Genomic DNA, 17,390 nt, shown 5'->3' on the forward strand with positions numbered 1-17,390 from the left:
CAAATCTGTCTAGGCCTAAGCTGAGATTGTTTGTGAGCTAATAGGTGCTTGTAATGGTATCCAACATGCTTGTAGAAGTTGTACATAAAGGTGTCTTTTGAAAGGGAAAATTGTGCTCTGACCTCTTTCATAGTCAGAGCTGTGCCTTTTCTAAGGGAAAATAGTGTTTCGACCTCTTTCGTAGTCAGAGCTGTGTCTTTATGTGATTTCTCAACGTTTTGCATCACCTCTTTTGGTTGTAATATTGTCATACTTCCCTCCCGCGGTTATTGGTGCACCTCGAATCTGAACAAGCTAAAAGTTGCCGATAAAGTTTTGTTACTTAAAACTCTTTAAGCTCCAAGATTTATCAAGATCAAATTTCTCTTTACAGTATCTGCATAGTCATAAAAAGGGTTGTGGGAATGAAGGAAGGTATTACCAAACAGATACTGCCTTGAACTTCATTAACAAATTCCCCCAACTAGTACGAAAGGAAACATAAAGAAACCAGTAAAGAGAATTTGTACATATAGTATGGTGATCAGGCTTGAGGGGTCAATCGCTTTTCAATGAATAAATCTTCTGATTGCAATGTATTAAATTGAGTAATAAAAGATATATTAAAAATACTTCATGTAATCATCATTCCTCAACATATTTACCTAGAACAAAAATAACAGAACTTTGGTATTATTAACAAACAATGTGCAAATAACTATTTTTAAAGATGCATACATGTACTTCAACAGATCATTTCTATCATAAGTTTAAATTGTATGTAAAAAATTTATCAGGTATAATTTTCCTTTTTTTCATGATTCACTTGTCTAAACTGTAACAACAACAAATATATTAACTCTTTTATCAAGACACATGCCCTGAAACATTTTCTGTTCATGTTGTCCATACAAGGTTGCAACAGCGAACTATTACCCTATATTAGAGAGTCGTTTTCAACAGCTGTCCTGGCACATTTCCAATCCACATCAAATATATTCATTTAAAAATGGCTGAAAATCAGAGTTTTGAAACGGAAAACCCTATTCTTCCAAAAAACAATTTTCCAGTGTTAAGAGCTTTTAATTATGGCTTTTTTGGTTTTGTTTTACGCTGGTGTGTTTTCCCATTTGGGTATGTCAGTGATTTTTCAAATAATAACTGGCTATGTTGGAAGGACTGTGGTTGAAGTATATATATGAATATACTTTCAGTTCTACATAACTTACAATGTTTGGTTTTTCCCATTACCATAAAGGAAAGGGTTCCCATAAGAACCTTCAGACATCTTTTCCTTAGCGGTCTGCTGTGCTCCTAGAGAACTTGGCATTGATGGGTAAAACCCTGTGTCCATACTGGATGATGGAGGCATGCCTGAATTGGCTCTGTTGCCAAGCATGAGTTGAAATAACTTTAACTCATGCTCACGGGACTTTTCCATTTCATCCCCAAGGAAGCTGATCATTTCTTTTGTGGGGTCATTTCTTACAGCTTCTCGGATGAGTTGTATTACTTTCTGGTTGATATCAAGTTTATCTTAATTAGATTTCCCTTTCTTCGAAGAACTTTTGGGAAGAAACATCTCAACTTCATCATCAACATTGTCAGGGTCACAAAGAAAACTATCAGGGATATGGAGGTGATGATGAAGATATTGATGGCTCTAAAGCCTGTTCTGGTTGGCAGGAGTCCCTTGTTTTCACCACGTCAAATAAGGCATTGAACCACTTGCCAAATCCACGGTCTTCTTGGTACCTCTTTATCCCTGTTGCTGTCTTTTGGGTTAGGGCAGCTTGTGTACACTGGCTGACGCACTTCTTGAATTTGGTTCTCATTTTGGTGACTGTTATTGTGAACTAGTCACCTCTAGCTAATGCCCTCTCTTTCAACTCATCCAAGATTTTGGCATAGATTAGGCCATTTCTCTGACTCTTGGTATTAGTAAAAATCAGTTTGTTTTGAAACTCATTGCTGCAAATTCCACATAATCATCTCTCTCTTCTTCATCATCATCTTCAACTACAAAGTAAACAAACTTTAAGTAAAACTTTATTCACACAGGGTAGCCCATTCAGCTCTAAGGCTGGTATCCATAGGGGCCCTGTTTCTTAAAACTAATTTACATCAAAATTCTCAATAATATATATACATGACTAGAATTTTAAAACTACATTAACAGCCTAAGACTACAAAGCCAAAACACAATTAAGACCTAAAATAGTAGATAAAATATCAAAGTTAAGATAAAAAGAAATGTCTTTCTCGGCGGCAGAACATTTGAATGTTTTCACTATTCACAATGTTTAAAGGGAGTTTATTAAAAATTTCTGCGCCAGTAAAAAGAAAGGTCCTTTGCCCAAAATTTTTTTTTTACTTTTGGTAGGGATAGCCTCATACTTTACCTTGTGGAATAATTGTGAACATTCGAAAATCTGGTAAAATATGATGAAAAGTAACTAGGAACTAATGAGTGAAGACAGAGAAAAACGAGTTTAGCGTTGTGGTAATAGCGTCTACTGGAAAGAGTAGTCGGCCACTGCAGCTGCTCTATTGCTTCAGATGAGCGAGAGCAACGTGTAATAATCCGTGCAGATCTATTTTGTAAGCGTTGTAGTCGATCTATATCTTGCTGTAGAAGGTTACTCCAGGCAATGTCACAGTTATCAAATAAGGGAAGAATTAAAGCATTATGAACAAGTGTTGCTGCCTCTTCTGTGACGAAACTTCTAATACGGCCCAGAATACTAACTCTTGACGCCACCTTTTTACACACCTAGTCCGCGTGAGTGGACTATGTGTGTAAATCTCCTTTTGCTGTTCTATTCAACAAGCCCAGTTGAATAGAATGGCAGGTCGACCTAAATACAAATTTGTTGAACCTTGTTGATTCAAATGTTGAACTTTACATATGCCGAATCTAATTATTATTCGACATTTGAGCCGGGCTTAAGACTACTTTAAGGCAAAAGTGAAAACAAGCAAAATATTAAAAAAAATAAAATTTAAAAAGTACATCAAAAGTATTACAATACAAAAAGTTATGATCTCTATTCTGACTTAGCTATCTTTAGTTAATTTTGGTTTTAAACGAAAGTAAAGATTAGCATAGTCAAATGTTTTAAGAAAGCTAGCTCCGCAGTTTAACACCACTTTAAGGAAAAGTTTTTGAGGTATTTGGTCTCTTTATCACCTTCCCTTGATTCCCAGGTAGAGGTGACTAATAGCAGATTAAATAAACCCTTCTCCGCACTCTGAGGTACGATGACGTCCAGTGTCAATGTGAAGGTTACTTTATTATCCTCAATAACTATCAGCTCTACTTCCCCTTTTTAACTCGTGAATTGCGCGCATGCGCAAGAGCGAGTTATAGGTACGATGTGGGGAATAGCATTCGCTCGCTCGATTGGTCGATTCCTGTAAACTTTTTTTAGATTTTAGGCTTTTGAGTGCATTTTATAGTTTTTGGCGAGCAATAAACAGACGAAATGGCGACCTTTGTTGCTAAGAATAGTGGTGGGGTGAAAAAGAAGCCAATGATAATCTTAAAAGAGTTTTTTTTTTCGTTTTAGTTTCAACAAGCGGCGCCAGCGACTGGCAGGCATGCAAGGATTCACACTGAAATAACAGAACAACCTTCGTTTTTCATAAAATTGTAATTTACAGTCCTTGAACTTGAAAACAATCCGAAGATTCATTGAAAATATCACTTACTGCGAAGCGCTCGGAGTTTACAGATGTTCAAAAGCTTTTTCTGTTATAGCGTGAGATTGAGGACAAAATTGATCATTACGTTTCGTCGCGTGTGTTTTTCCTGTGAGAAGCAACAAAAGATGCCGGCGACTGACGAAATAACAAGTTAACACGAAAATCAGATAACACCTAAACAAACAATTTTAGCTACCGATTTTCAGTGAATTTTTAAAGAACAATTTTCTTTTAAGTTTCAAGACAATTTGAAGATTCAACATACAAACAACGTACTAAAATGCGAAAGTTACACACCACAAAATTGATAAATAGGCCTGAAATGAAATTCTATCTTGTTATTGATCATACGTTGCCTAGCACGTGACCTAAATCTACCCAGGCGGAGATCCAAAATGACGGTGGCAGGCTTGGCTTAGTTATATCACTCAAAACTCGTTCCCGTTTGTCTCATTTGATAAAGAGGGAATCGTTAATGTTTTCATTAAGACAGTATTGCCTTGATTTTCTAATATTTACAACGAAAGACAGTAAATTTCACTTTTCACCCACATTTACTTCCAACCTTTTCTTTTGAACCAGAAACAAAAATGATAGACGTTTAAAACACATGACATCATCCACCTTGTCAAATGTAATAGCATGATCATTTCAATTGTAATGCCTTCTTATCCCAACGTTACTTTGTTTCTCTGCTACATTAACGAACACTGAACTACTGCTCGTACTCTAGATATGAGTTATGTGGGGCGTCAGTGGTCCAGTGGTTAGTGCGCTGGACTCTGGGTCGAAGGGCCAGGGTTCAAGTCCTACCAGGAGCATGTCGCTGTATCCTTAAGCAAGATGCTTTACCCACTTTGCTTCGTCTCTCGGATAAGACGTAAAGCCGGAGGTCCCGTCTCACAACCGTTCTATGTTACAAATAAATTGTGGGACGTAAAAGAACGCACGCACTGTTAGCAAAGAGTAGGGCACGTAGTGCCCGGTGTTGTGGTCTATCTCGATTTGTGCCGTCGTAGGTCTGGGTGGGTGAGGTGTGATCACAATGGACTGAAGCGGCTGCCAGAGGCGCCTTTAATATGCTGACGTCCGATCTCACCTCTCTGGTTCCTCCGCAATTCAGCCCTTGGCTGCAAGGGAGGAAATTGGCACCATCTATCTATCTATCTATCTATCTACAATCAACCACAAAATTCCCTAAACCAGATAACATTAAACATAATCTAAAAAATCATGTGTCAATTCACGAGTTTGCTCACAGAGCACTTTGATTATAACATGTTTGATGGATTTCATTGGCATATACTGTTTGAGAGAAGTGTATCCCTTATACTTGTTCCTTCCTTCTCTTGCTGTCTGCTTGCGATATGGTTTATAATTTTGAGACAAATTAGCTGTTAAGCTTGTCAGGAATGGCCTTAGTAAGTAAAGTGTATCTACCTCAGCAGGATCACGAGCTGGCATCTTAGAGTTAACATGTAGATGTAAATATATATTTTATACGTACAGGACTCTGTTTCTCAGCATCAACTTTGCAAATTCTGGGATGGGTATAATGTAACAACAACAACAATAACTTTATTAATCTCCTCAAAAAGGCTTTTCAGCTTAATTTACAATGTCAAATATCTAAAACTTAGTTTTCCAAAATGCTACAGAAAATGCTGTTTTATTTTTACTTTAAATACATCTAAAATAGTGAAAGACTAAAACTCATCTGGGAGACTATTCCATAGCTTTTGGAAAGTAAATGCACGCTTACCTGCAGCCGTCCTACATAGTAGTATATGTAGGCAGTCCCTATTCCTAGTGTTGCAGTTGTGCACTTCCGATCTTGTTTTAAACTTCTGACAAAGATACGGAGGTGCAATTCCATTTAACTACCATGGTAGGATCCCTAACCGCAAGGTGTTTAATAATTGGCAGCCACTGTAACTGCTTAAGAATAGGTGTAACATGATCAAATTTCCTCGTTCCAGAAATTATCCAGGTTGCAAAGTTTTGCACTGTTGGTAATAACTCAATGTTTTTGTTGGTGGTATTAGCCCATACTGATGAACAATACAATAATTTACTGAATACTAGAGAATCAATTATAGTGATCAATGTACGCCTATCAAACAGATATGTTACGTGATTATTTGACAAAGGCTACCTAAACATTTGGAAGTTACTTGAGTTACATGTTCGTCATATGTTAGATTACAGTCCATTGTAACTCCCAGGTTTTTCGCAGTCTTAGAAGATGTAATCTCATTGCTGAGTAGTGTAATGGTTAGATCATCTGGTATCTTCGTCAGCATCTGCAGAGTCCACAGAACCAGAAGTTTTGTCTTGTCTGGGTTAATGAGGAGACTGTTCTTGTAACACCATGTGGCTATGTTCCGAAGATCTTCGGATCTTTTGATGTAGATATTAAACAATGCCGGGCCCTAGATTGATCCTTGTGGTACACCATACAAGAATAGGGGGGGTTCAGATGCTTGGCAACCAATTCTCACCGACTGTTTTCTTGTGATCAAGTAGCCTCTAAACCATTCTATTGCTTCTTTAGAGGTACCCACTGCATGTAGTTTCTTTAAAAAGGACATGTGATCAATGCTGTCAAATGCCTCGGAAAGATCTAATAATACCAAGGCAGTGACTCACTTGCGATCCATTGCCTCCAGGGCTAGATCTGACGTCAAAATATTGAGTGTCTCTGTCAAATGCCGTTTCTTATTCCCACTCTGGTGTCCACAGAGACAGTTTCTCCTTGTTGCATATTCGGTGAATTGATTTAAGGCTACTCGTTCACATATCTTAGATAGGGCAGGTAACAACGACACAGGTCTATTCTCGTTGGCTACTTCCAAATCTCCACCATCCTATGGAAAATCGGGAGGATAGCCGGTAGGTCATCTTTCACCCCTGCCATTTGTAATTTATCTTTCCCTGGTGCTTTATTTGAAGGAAATGACTGTACAATCCTATTGACCTCGAAAGAGGTAGCAGCTCGAAATTGAAACTCACCTTCTTCTGGTATAAAACTGACAGGGATTTCCTGATGTGTAGTAGGTAGACCATTGACTGGTGCGAGAGTACTCTGTCAGTGATGACAAATAATAGATGCTCGTGGAAATTATCGATGTAAAAAAAATCTCCCTGAAGTCAATTCCCATAACAAGGTGGATTTCCTTTTTCCTCTTGAACTGCAGACCTGTTTGTTTTGCAAACAGATTAAGTCATCATACAGTTGTTAACAGGAGAAAGTAATAAGGTGGGGACATTTAAACTCAGGAAGCGCTTGTATATTATGAGGTGCTTCTTTCCAAACCATCAAAATAATAGTTATTTAGCCTCGCTCATGTTTGCAGGTGGGTTTTTAATCTTGTCTGGTCAACAAATATTTCACTTTATGAAAACAACTCAAACCCTGCTAAAATAGCAACTCTGTGCGTGTTTTTGCAAAATTAACAATGGACTGATAATGGTAAAAGGGGAGACTGGCGATTTAAGGTAATGCAGGTTATTCTGCTACAATAATAATAATAATAATAATAATAATAAAAGGTTTTATATAACACTAGTATCCTAATGTTCAGAGGCAAGTTACCACGCCATCAAAAATCTTAAAAAAACTTAGAAAAGAATCACCCTAAAAGTAATAAAAAAGGTCTTGGTAAAAATAATAAAAGAAAGTTTACGCTGTAGGGCTGGCCACTGTTCAGTGACAGTATTCATGATGATTATTGTTCATGTAACCAAGGCCTTGAAGTTATTGATGCAGAGTGGTTGCTTGTGTAAGGGAGGCAAGAGATTGTCCCCAGGCATTCAAAGTTTAGGTACACTCTGCTGGTGTTGAAACTACATCCAACACTGGTAAGATCCTGCTGTACAACTCCACGTCCACATAACAATCTACAACAAGCAACTACACAAGCTACTGGTATTTCTTTTCAATTCAGCTCTCATGTCAAAACTAAATGCAAGCAAACTACTGCAAAAACCAGAACAACTGAGAAAGCCAGCCCTTCAAAACCATGTGTTGATGTAAAACCTAACCCTATTGAATAACCCAGAACTAAGAGAGCAAGCCCTTCAAAACCCTATGCTAATGTGAAATCTACTGTAAAACCCAGAAAAAACCGAGAAAGCCACCCCTTCAAAACCCTGTGCAGAGAAGTGGAGGACAGCAGTAGAAAGAAAGTTATTTATGGGAATACTATTTTTCTCATCATGTCAAAAGCACTCTGCTCTTCGTATACTATGGCTTTCAAGATAAAAGTTGTCACGGAGGCTGAAGCTGTAGAAAACAACTTAGAAATTGCCCAAGATTATGGACTTGGCGAGTCCATGGTGCAACGTTGGGGAAGAGACCAGGCGACTATTCTTTCTGGCGAGCTTATCTGTTGATACATTTTATTAACTGCATCCTTGATCCTTTTCTTCTGTAGGATTAGATGACAGAAATTTTAGAATAAAAAATAAAATACAAAGTGGTCAAAGGGTTTACCTGAAATAGACACGCCACATTTTTCCATTTGTCTTTCTATCATTCCTGTTAATACTCTGAAAAACTGAGAAATTACGGGAACCTGGAAGCCTTGCTCAATAACAAAAGATAACTGTTCCTATTTGATTTCGAACGATGGACGTCCATATCCTCCGGAATATATTTTGTGGTGTACAGATACAGATCTTTATTGAAGTTCCCTGAATGGGTTTTCAGTGTCAGTGAATGGGTTTTACAGTGTCTGTAACAAAATTGACCTCGTATTTTAAAACCTACCGACACAACCCAGTCTTTGCTTCGAAAAAGGACTGATCAAAGTCTAATGTTTGCGATTATTGTCGTTTAAGTTCACATGTCCATCAATCAACAAATTACTGTACAAACAAAACAAGTATCTGGTTTCAAAAGTTAACGAAATTACTCTCGCGTGGGGGCATCTCCATGTTTCCGACATTGTTAGCTTCTGCAAAGATTTTGGGTTTAAGGCATTGGGAAATCACTTTTGAAGTTACTTCTTAATTTTGTGTGCCTTTCAGATGCTTAGGCCACAAAAAATTCAGCGCAATTTGACACACATGGGAGAAAAATAATGCACGGTATTCATAATTGGCAGCCGTATGGAACAGCCTGGTTTTAAATACATGAAAATGAGGCTTGGAGGGCAGCTGAACCTTGAACCTTGTTGTGGCTATAGAAATTTGCCATTAAAATATTTTGAAATCTTTTTTTGGAGGATATTTTTCTATAGTGGAAGGAACAAGGATTTGCTCAAAGCAATTTAAGCCTTAAGATTTGAAGAAGATTTGAAGAAGAGTCTCACGCTCTAAATCAATATAAAGTTAAAATCTTTCGAACAGAAATTAAATTCTTTCTTTAGGATTCATGTCTCTTCAGTGAAGAACTTATAAGTTCAGATTCTTCGTCCCCAGGGGAGAATTATAGTTCTGAAGAGAAGACATCTAGTTCTTGAGGAAGGAACTGAGGGTCTTCTCCCGAGGTTAAGAATTCTTATGTGAAGAATCTGATTTTGTCTGATTCTTGTTAGAAGAATACTGAAAGAAAACTGAATTATTTTGCCAAGAAATTGATTTGTCTGATTCTTGTGAGCAAAGTAACCAGAATATGAAATTCTTTTGAAAAGAACCAGTCAATATTGTATTCTTCTGAGAAGAAACACAACTCTGCTCCTAATATATAATATTAATCAAGCATAATCTCATATTTTAAGCTTGCTTATCAGAAAAGTTTTGTTCTTCCCTGGAAAGCCCATTGTTGGGGGAGAAGAACCTCAGTTTTCTGAGTCTCTTTAATGTCTTTTATCCTAGAATGAATATTTTTTAAATTGATCTTAAAGACTCTTGTTCTTCTCTAGATATTGACTTTGCTTTTGTGAAGACTCACATTCAAAAGGATTCTTTTTCTTCTGAAGACTAATTAATATACTATTGAGCAGAATTTCATTCTTTAAATGGGTTTGTTGAATCTTTAAAACGATTGTTTTTCTTCCAACACTGAAAGACACTGAAAAGAATCTCATTTTTATTTGGTTTTATTATATTTTCAACAAATGATTAATATAGTATATGATTAGTGTACATATTCATGCATATATGATGTATATTCATCAAATTATCAATGAATGTAACAACTACATCACCATTTTGGTACTGCTTTGTCCTCTTTTTTTGAGTTAAACCAGAGATAAACTCCTCCAAGAACTTAAAACACAGTTTTAGTTTGTGCTCACACTCTACATTGAAAAAAAGGTGGGCCTCCAACTACATGCCCCCATGCCCCTTGGAAGAGCAAGTATCACAACTCCTGTTTGTGCTTCTACAAGGACAGAAAGCAAATAGTGTCTGAAAGCTGAGCATTCCTCTATCTTTCCCAGAGGTTGAAAGGGTAATAAATTGCAATATACTCATTTGTAAGACAGCTTTAAGGATGTTCAATCACAATCATAAATCCAGTCTCTGCCTTAAATTACTTCTTATCTCAGACTGAGCCTGAACAGTCTCATACTTTCACTTACTGAAGGACCAAACTGTTTTTTGTGGCCCAGAAAAAACTCCTGTCAGTTATGCCACTGTTATATGTATCTTTTCAAAAGAAACACTATTAATATTTTTGGTTACTGTCCCTCTTAGATTGTTACTTTCTTTATTGAAATATTATGTCAAGTAACCATGATCACATTGCCCATAATGATCCTCTTCATCACCCTCTAAAACATCGTTTGCATGCTCTTTTACGAAGTTTTCCAACTTTGGAAGAGTTTCCCACTAGGCCTCTTTATATCAAATGTTTCTAGTTATTAATGTCGTCTCTATCATGTGCTAAGAAATTCAATGGAGAAAGTAAATTGAGTATCAGTACACAATTACCTCGTAAGAAAAAAAAATACAAATTGTGTCAGTACCAACAAACTAGCATTCTATCACAAATGTTCTTTCATTCAGAGTTGTCAAAATTTATTGTTAAATGAGGGATGAGAACACTTAAAACTAGATGACCCTTGACTTTTAGGGCAGAGGTTTTTCTTTTACAACAAGTGATTACAAATAAATGTCTGAGGTAGCACTCAATATTATGGAGGCAGCAGGAGATGAATAGAGTGGACACCTTGATGCTATGAGCTGGTGAGACCAATATCTATCGTTATTCCATCATTTTACTCTGCAGTCTAAGTAAATGAACATCTGAGAGATTTACAATATGGCAGTAAGATTATTTACTTTTGAATCACATCAACTATCATCGCATGATAGCTGACTTGAGCTTTAGACTTATTGTCACATAAAAGTACACGATCACTCATTACCATACAGTTGACCAACAATTACCTGTGACCAACACTTGAATCCAGGTTACTCCTCCACAATCTTTTTTATGGTACCCCTACCCTGGAGTGCATTTATCCACTTCTGCCAATAACTAAATGAGTCTTTCAGAAGGCGGCTCACACTCTGAAGGTTCGGGTTTTGTTTTTACTTCGGCCCCAAGTCTGATGTTGTGGCCTTCTTCGGTGGAGGCACCGTCAAGCTCAAGACTCTTTTTTTCTTGGCTTTTCCACCTGCTAAGGTTGTAGTTGGCCTTTTTAGCTGTATAAGGGTCGTACTCTGAATAATATGTAAATGAAAATGATTTACTTTATAAAATGTACCACTTGCAGTATGTGAGGAAACAACCCTTGAATTTAGTGTGGCAGTGTAGATAACATGACTTGTGCAGTTATAATCATAAAACGGTTTGCTCATTGTACCTTCCAAAAATATGCTTACCCATTGCTCGAAAGTGTCTTGAAGAATTGGAAGAAAATAATTAATAATAACATTTATATAGCGCAATCCTCTACATGAATATATATATATATATATAGTTGCGCTTCACATTATTGTCAAAATAAAATTTTGTTAAACGCAATTAAAAACATGAGAAACTATTCAAAGGATATTGGAATGGTTTCCTTACGACTTTGAAAGTTCCATTGATGTACCAAGATTTGGCTTTGGCAAGGTTCTCCAACTGATGGTTGGTTGCTAAAATAAAATGGCAGCGGTCTTTCATGGTGATATCCCCATGTAGGAATCCCTCAGGTATGGCTTCATGGATTAGCACAAAGGTCAGGTCTCGAGGGTCTTTTGGTCGCATGCTCTACCTTATCCAATAAGCGGTTCTAGCCAAGCAAGCTGGTGCTGGGAGTGCTGGACATGGAGTGTTGGGCATGCAGTCAAGTAGCACCTGTAAAGAAGAAATAAGATATTTTTAAAAGTTTCGGATAGAAATGGCTATACAAATATGATATATACACAATATTTAGTATCTGTCATTACCGCTTCAATAATGGCAGATGCTGGTTCAAATTTTTCTGCTGTAGTCTTAATCTTCACCTCTTTTACGATTTGGCTTCCAAGAAGAGCCCCAGGTTGGGCAGTATGGTTGTAGGCATTCCCTCTTGGAGAAAATCGTCCATTTCTCTCTGTCATGGAGGCTTTGCAGTGATTTCCCTTTAGACTGACCGTACACTGCCAATATGTGGTGTAAGACTGCTTGAAAACACATTATATAGGAAGCCTAGATCATCATCATAAACTATTAATTAATTAATTATCAGTTTATCTTGAATATCAAGCCGATGGGGTTAAAAACCCCTCTACTAATAAGGGACACTTAATATAGTTAATAGCCTACCAAATATTTTCAGATAAACTATTAAAAAAAGCTTAACAACATAAGTAACAATATAATATAGTTAAAAACCTATTAACTATTGACTAATGGGATAAATCATTAAAAAGAGAAAAGATTAAGAATTACAAAGGATGCAATTGGAACAACTGTTGTCTTCTACTACTACGCTCAAATCAAATTTACGGATACGATTTTTAAAACCAAATAAAGATGGGTGGGTTCTAGTTTCGCTTGGGAGCTTATTTCACAACTTTGGTCCCAGGTAGGTGAGCAGATGTTTACCATATTTCTTAGTCCTAAATCTGGGGATGGCAAACTCTGCCAACCTTAAGCTGTTGGGAGAACAATGCATGTGAAATAGCTTGTGTCTTATAGTGGGGCATAGTTTGTGTTTCACCTTATACATAGGGATAGCAATGTCTTACAGTCTTCTGTTCTGAAGCGTTGTTAGATCACTTCTGTCTAGTATTGCTTGGTAGCTTGATTACTTATCTTGGAAAACTGTGCATAATGCCCTTTCTTGAATCCGTTCGAGGTATTTTTAAGACCGTCGATTAATCTCGCTTTCTTGCGTTGACTTCCTTCCTCTACGATGTTAAACAATAATTCCTCAGCCTGGGAATCTGCAATAGATAAATCACCATTAACTTACTAGATTGGAGAGAGATTAAAGAATTGTGCAATTTTTTTGTTCGTATGTTTGTGGTTGGATCAGTTAAATCATCTGCTTATTAAATATATAACATAAACATTGATGGAACTTGGTATCAATAGAACATCAATAGAAGTTTCTCCAAGGCTAACATTCACTTGATCTAAGTTGGATGACTGGTAAAAAATAGTCAAATGAGAGAATGAAAGTGTTTGTTAGAGAGATAAGACCCATGAATTGTGAACTACTTTGTGGGATTTCATTCTAAAAACAAAGTCTGGAATGACAGTAAAAACGATTAAGAGCAAAAAATGAGAGTGAAAACGAGCTTCTTACTACTGGCAATGCTTGTTTCCTCTTCAGCAATCATCTCCTCCACTCTAACTTCATCTGGTGTGGCGTCTGAAAAAATAATAACGGAAAAGATGTGGAATTTATTTAAGTCAACTGGAAAATTAGGCGTGGCACAAATCAAAGGCTCCAAGGCTTCAAGGCTTCAAGGCTAACATTTACTTAAACTAAGTTGGATGACGAATAAAACAATGGTCAAATGAGAGTATGAAAGTGTTTGTGAGAGATATAAAACCAGTGAATTGTGAACTACTTTGTGGGATTTCTTCCCAAATACAAAGTCTGGAATGAGAGTAACAATGAGTAAGAGTCATAAATAAATTTTCCTAGTTAAAATGTCAAACTGGCAGGACATACATGTAGAGGTGAAAAATGTATTTTAAAACCAGAAATAATGCACCATCACGATTAAGCCATGGAGAGACACAAGGCATTTGACTTAATCATATTACATTCAAGGATTTGGTAATTTGAGCACCTGTAAATAATAGTTTGGGACTTGTGACAACCTATTGTAGAAAAGCAAAATCTTTCACTAAAGTTAAATGCTTTGCATTGGAACCACCTCCTGTGGCTTTACGTTCTACCTTTTTTTATTACTATTTACCCAGTTTGTGCAAACCTTTTGCATCTGCAAACTGATATTGTAAAGAAAAACAAGGTGCTGACCGGAAAAACTATTTTGAATTATGTAACCTGTCAAAAGTACATGTACATGTACACTGATTTTCAAGTTTTATCATTCTTTCAGAGGTTATTGTAATTTTAATATTGCTTCCATGTACAGAATGTGTTTCAATATGTTGATTATACACTATGAAAAAATGAGGTGATAACTACTTATTTAAAAAGGGGTAAACAATATGATTCTTATCATGTAGTTACTGCAATTCTCTTCAACTTTTTGAGCTCCAATATCGTCACAAATTCTTTTCACTGGGGCCCTGGTCACACTACAGCCCAAACCAAAACTTAGGCTGCCATAAAATTTTTGAAAAGTTGAAAATGCAACTGGAAGTGCTGAAAAATGTGACACAATTTTTGGGTCGCACTTCTGAAATACATAAATAGGTCAAAATAAACACAGTTGATCAGGTTTCATGTCTGATATGCATTGTGCGATGATAGATATGAACCCAAATGAGGCCTTTTGCCGTGCTTTTGCCACTCTACTTCTACAAATTATCGACATGCAACAGCATCAGATTTTGCCTTTTTCATCCTGTATCAGAGATGTTTTTATTCATAACTAAATATTTATTATTATATTTGTAAAATCAGTACATTGTTAGACTACATACATTGCTTACAGGTTAATTGCTGACATGAATACTAGATAACTTACAATTTTTTTTGGCTGCATATATTACTGTGTAATACAAATACAAATTATTACAATATTCTTATCAATAAAATAACAATAGATTACAAAAAAAGATATAGAAAAAAGAATTCTTTTATTAACTATGTGGCGTTACAATAAGAGTAAAATTATTTAAATTTTTTTCAGGTTTTTCGGACAAGGAATTTTGTGAAGCACACACAACAGAGACAATGTAAGATTTAGGCCATTTAAAAGATCCATTCCCAAACATTTTCCATTTTTTGTTAAACAAATTAATCTTATCCTGTATCAGAGATAGGTAAATGAATACATGCAAATCCTGAATGTCGATTTTCTAAGAAGAAGGCGGCATTTATGTAGAATTCGTGTTGTGCCTTACAGGTGGACCATTCCCAACTTAGCCAAATCATGGTTCGATGCTCATTACAACGACCTGGCCCATACATTTACTAGAACCCTTTTTTCTTCCTGCGGCCATTTATCATATTGTTTCTTCTTCTTTTCAGCTTGGCTGGAGTGGGCCAGGCTATTGCTGTCACTAACCACACTTGCCGAACTATTGCTGCCACAAACCACACTTGTTGAACCGGCAGGTCGATTGGACAAAATTCTGCTGGGTCCTTCTTGATCTAAGATCTATAGGTCCAGTCAGTGTCGGTTGAAAATAAGGAAAATTTTGCGTTGGGAGTGATCCTGGCAGCCCCACTTATACTATTCGGTGTCTTTGAAGTTTCTGCAGAATTCCCAAAATTTGAAAAATTTGTGGAACACCAGTCGCGCTAGAAAATGTGTTGTGATGACAGATAATATTCTCTTTTAATGGATAATTGATCAAAACTTCCCTTGTGTGACCCGGGCCTAGGTTTTCCTGTCCTATAGTTGTAGTTGTGAGAGGTTCTTGAAAAACCAAGAGAATTTATCTTTGGTGATCAATCCTTTTATTCTCATGATTTGGGATTGTTTGATTATTACATTACTAGGAGAAAGTAAATGTTACTCATTACATGCACATTATTATTAATAATAATTTGACTCAGCAGTAGGCTAAATGTGAATACAATGAAAATGTAATTCCAACGCCAGACATTTGTTTACATACTAGCAGATGAGCTTTTTTCAAACTCGCTTGCTGCAGTTTTAATAAAATGAGTAAAGAAATATATTTTAAGCTTTTGTTTGAGAGGTGCTTAGTAGGCCGCATCAAAAGGTATTCCATCCACTGAAATCTCCTTCTATGTATAAACAATAAAGTCACACCTTAAAGCTCCACTGGCATCCATCTGACCTTGCACTTGCGTGTGCTCGCCATGATTCCTTTTCTGTTTACATTGTCCATGTACAGCCTCATGAGAAAAATTGGGCTCATGACATGCTTCTACTGGAGTTCCTCGATATTTTGTCACTGGACACTTAACGTCGGGTGCAAAACAATAATGGCATCCAAAATCAACGACTCTGTCTTCTGGTGAGCCTCCCAGGAGCAGCATGTCTGAACAAACAACAAAACCACTCTTGAGAACTTTTAGGGGGGCCCAAGGCGCAAACATAATTCTTTCATATTGCTCAGTTGCAACCGTTTCATGTATCAAGCCATGTTCGACATACCTTGAGGTGAATGGCTTCGGATTGATGAGGTCAGCAGCAAATTTTTCTTGATTCCTCTGTCTTTTTGAGTTACTGTCAAATTTTGAGGCTGTAAATCTGAATTTGCAGTCCCTTTTCCACTGCTCTGATGATGAGTAATCTCTTGTGGCTTCCTCAATATTGTTTATCTTGGTCTCACAACTACAAGGGAACTAAGAAATGCTTTTTCAGAATCATTCAAGATTTGACAAAATCATTGCCTGAATTCAGAGGAAACCTGGGATAAGTAAGTTCAGTATCTGGGCCGACATCTTCCCTTGGCATTGATGAAATGCCCTCAGTTGCCACAAAGATCACCTTAGTATGGGTCAACTGATAGCAGCAAAATGAACCAGCCTGACTTCAAATTTGGTCTCCAACAACTGTTAAGGGAAGAATCATCTCTTTCCATAAAGGCCAAAGCCATCTGTGGATTTATTTGCTTTACACCCTTTTTTAAGTTTCATTTCAGTATCAATATCATGCTTGGGGTTAGATCTTGCATCATACAAGACACTTTTCACTTCCTCTTGAGTCTTGGTTTCATCACGTTTAGTTTTTGAAATGGTGACCTCCATTACTGGCTGAATAGATATTTTGTCACCACGACCCTTTTTGTGCCACTTCTGGAGGTGGGAAGTGTATGGAGATCTAGCTGCTCATCATCTTTTTCGGAAAAATCATCAGTGCTTTCATATTAAACAAACTAAACTTGCATGCTTTGGGCATTAATGCAAGAATATGATGGCAGTAACCCACTTTGCTTGCTTGGCATGAACAGTTGGCATGAATGACTTGGGCTGAAATGATACACAAAGCAAAACAAAGAGCATGGGGAGCCTCACTTTTCTTAAAGCTGTGATGGCACTTGGCCTTTAAATAAAATTACCTCTGAACACTGTTTGCCTCAATCTCCTTAAATATTCATCATGCAGAAAGGTTTTCACTTTCCTTAAATTGGTCAGAATTAATGGTGTTCAGTATCTGCCTCTCGTTTTCCAGAATTTGCCACGTGCTGGTTCAGTTCAGCTCTCGTGAAAGAAGGCATC

The 17,390-nt window shown here is 36.9% G+C and overlaps 1 pseudogene; it reads right to left on the reverse strand.

Moving 5' to 3' along the window:
* Window positions 1–12,832: 12,832 nt before the first annotated feature.
* The window catches only part of LOC149035531 (uncharacterized), a 4,916-nt pseudogene continuing 358 nt past the window's right edge, over window positions 12,833–17,390 (reverse strand).

The sequence above is a fragment of the Pocillopora damicornis genome, chromosome 13 (genome assembly GCF_964200805.1).
Source record: "Pocillopora damicornis chromosome 13, jaPocDami1.2, whole genome shotgun sequence".
Classification (NCBI taxonomy): Eukaryota; Metazoa; Cnidaria; class Anthozoa; order Scleractinia; family Pocilloporidae; genus Pocillopora; species Pocillopora damicornis.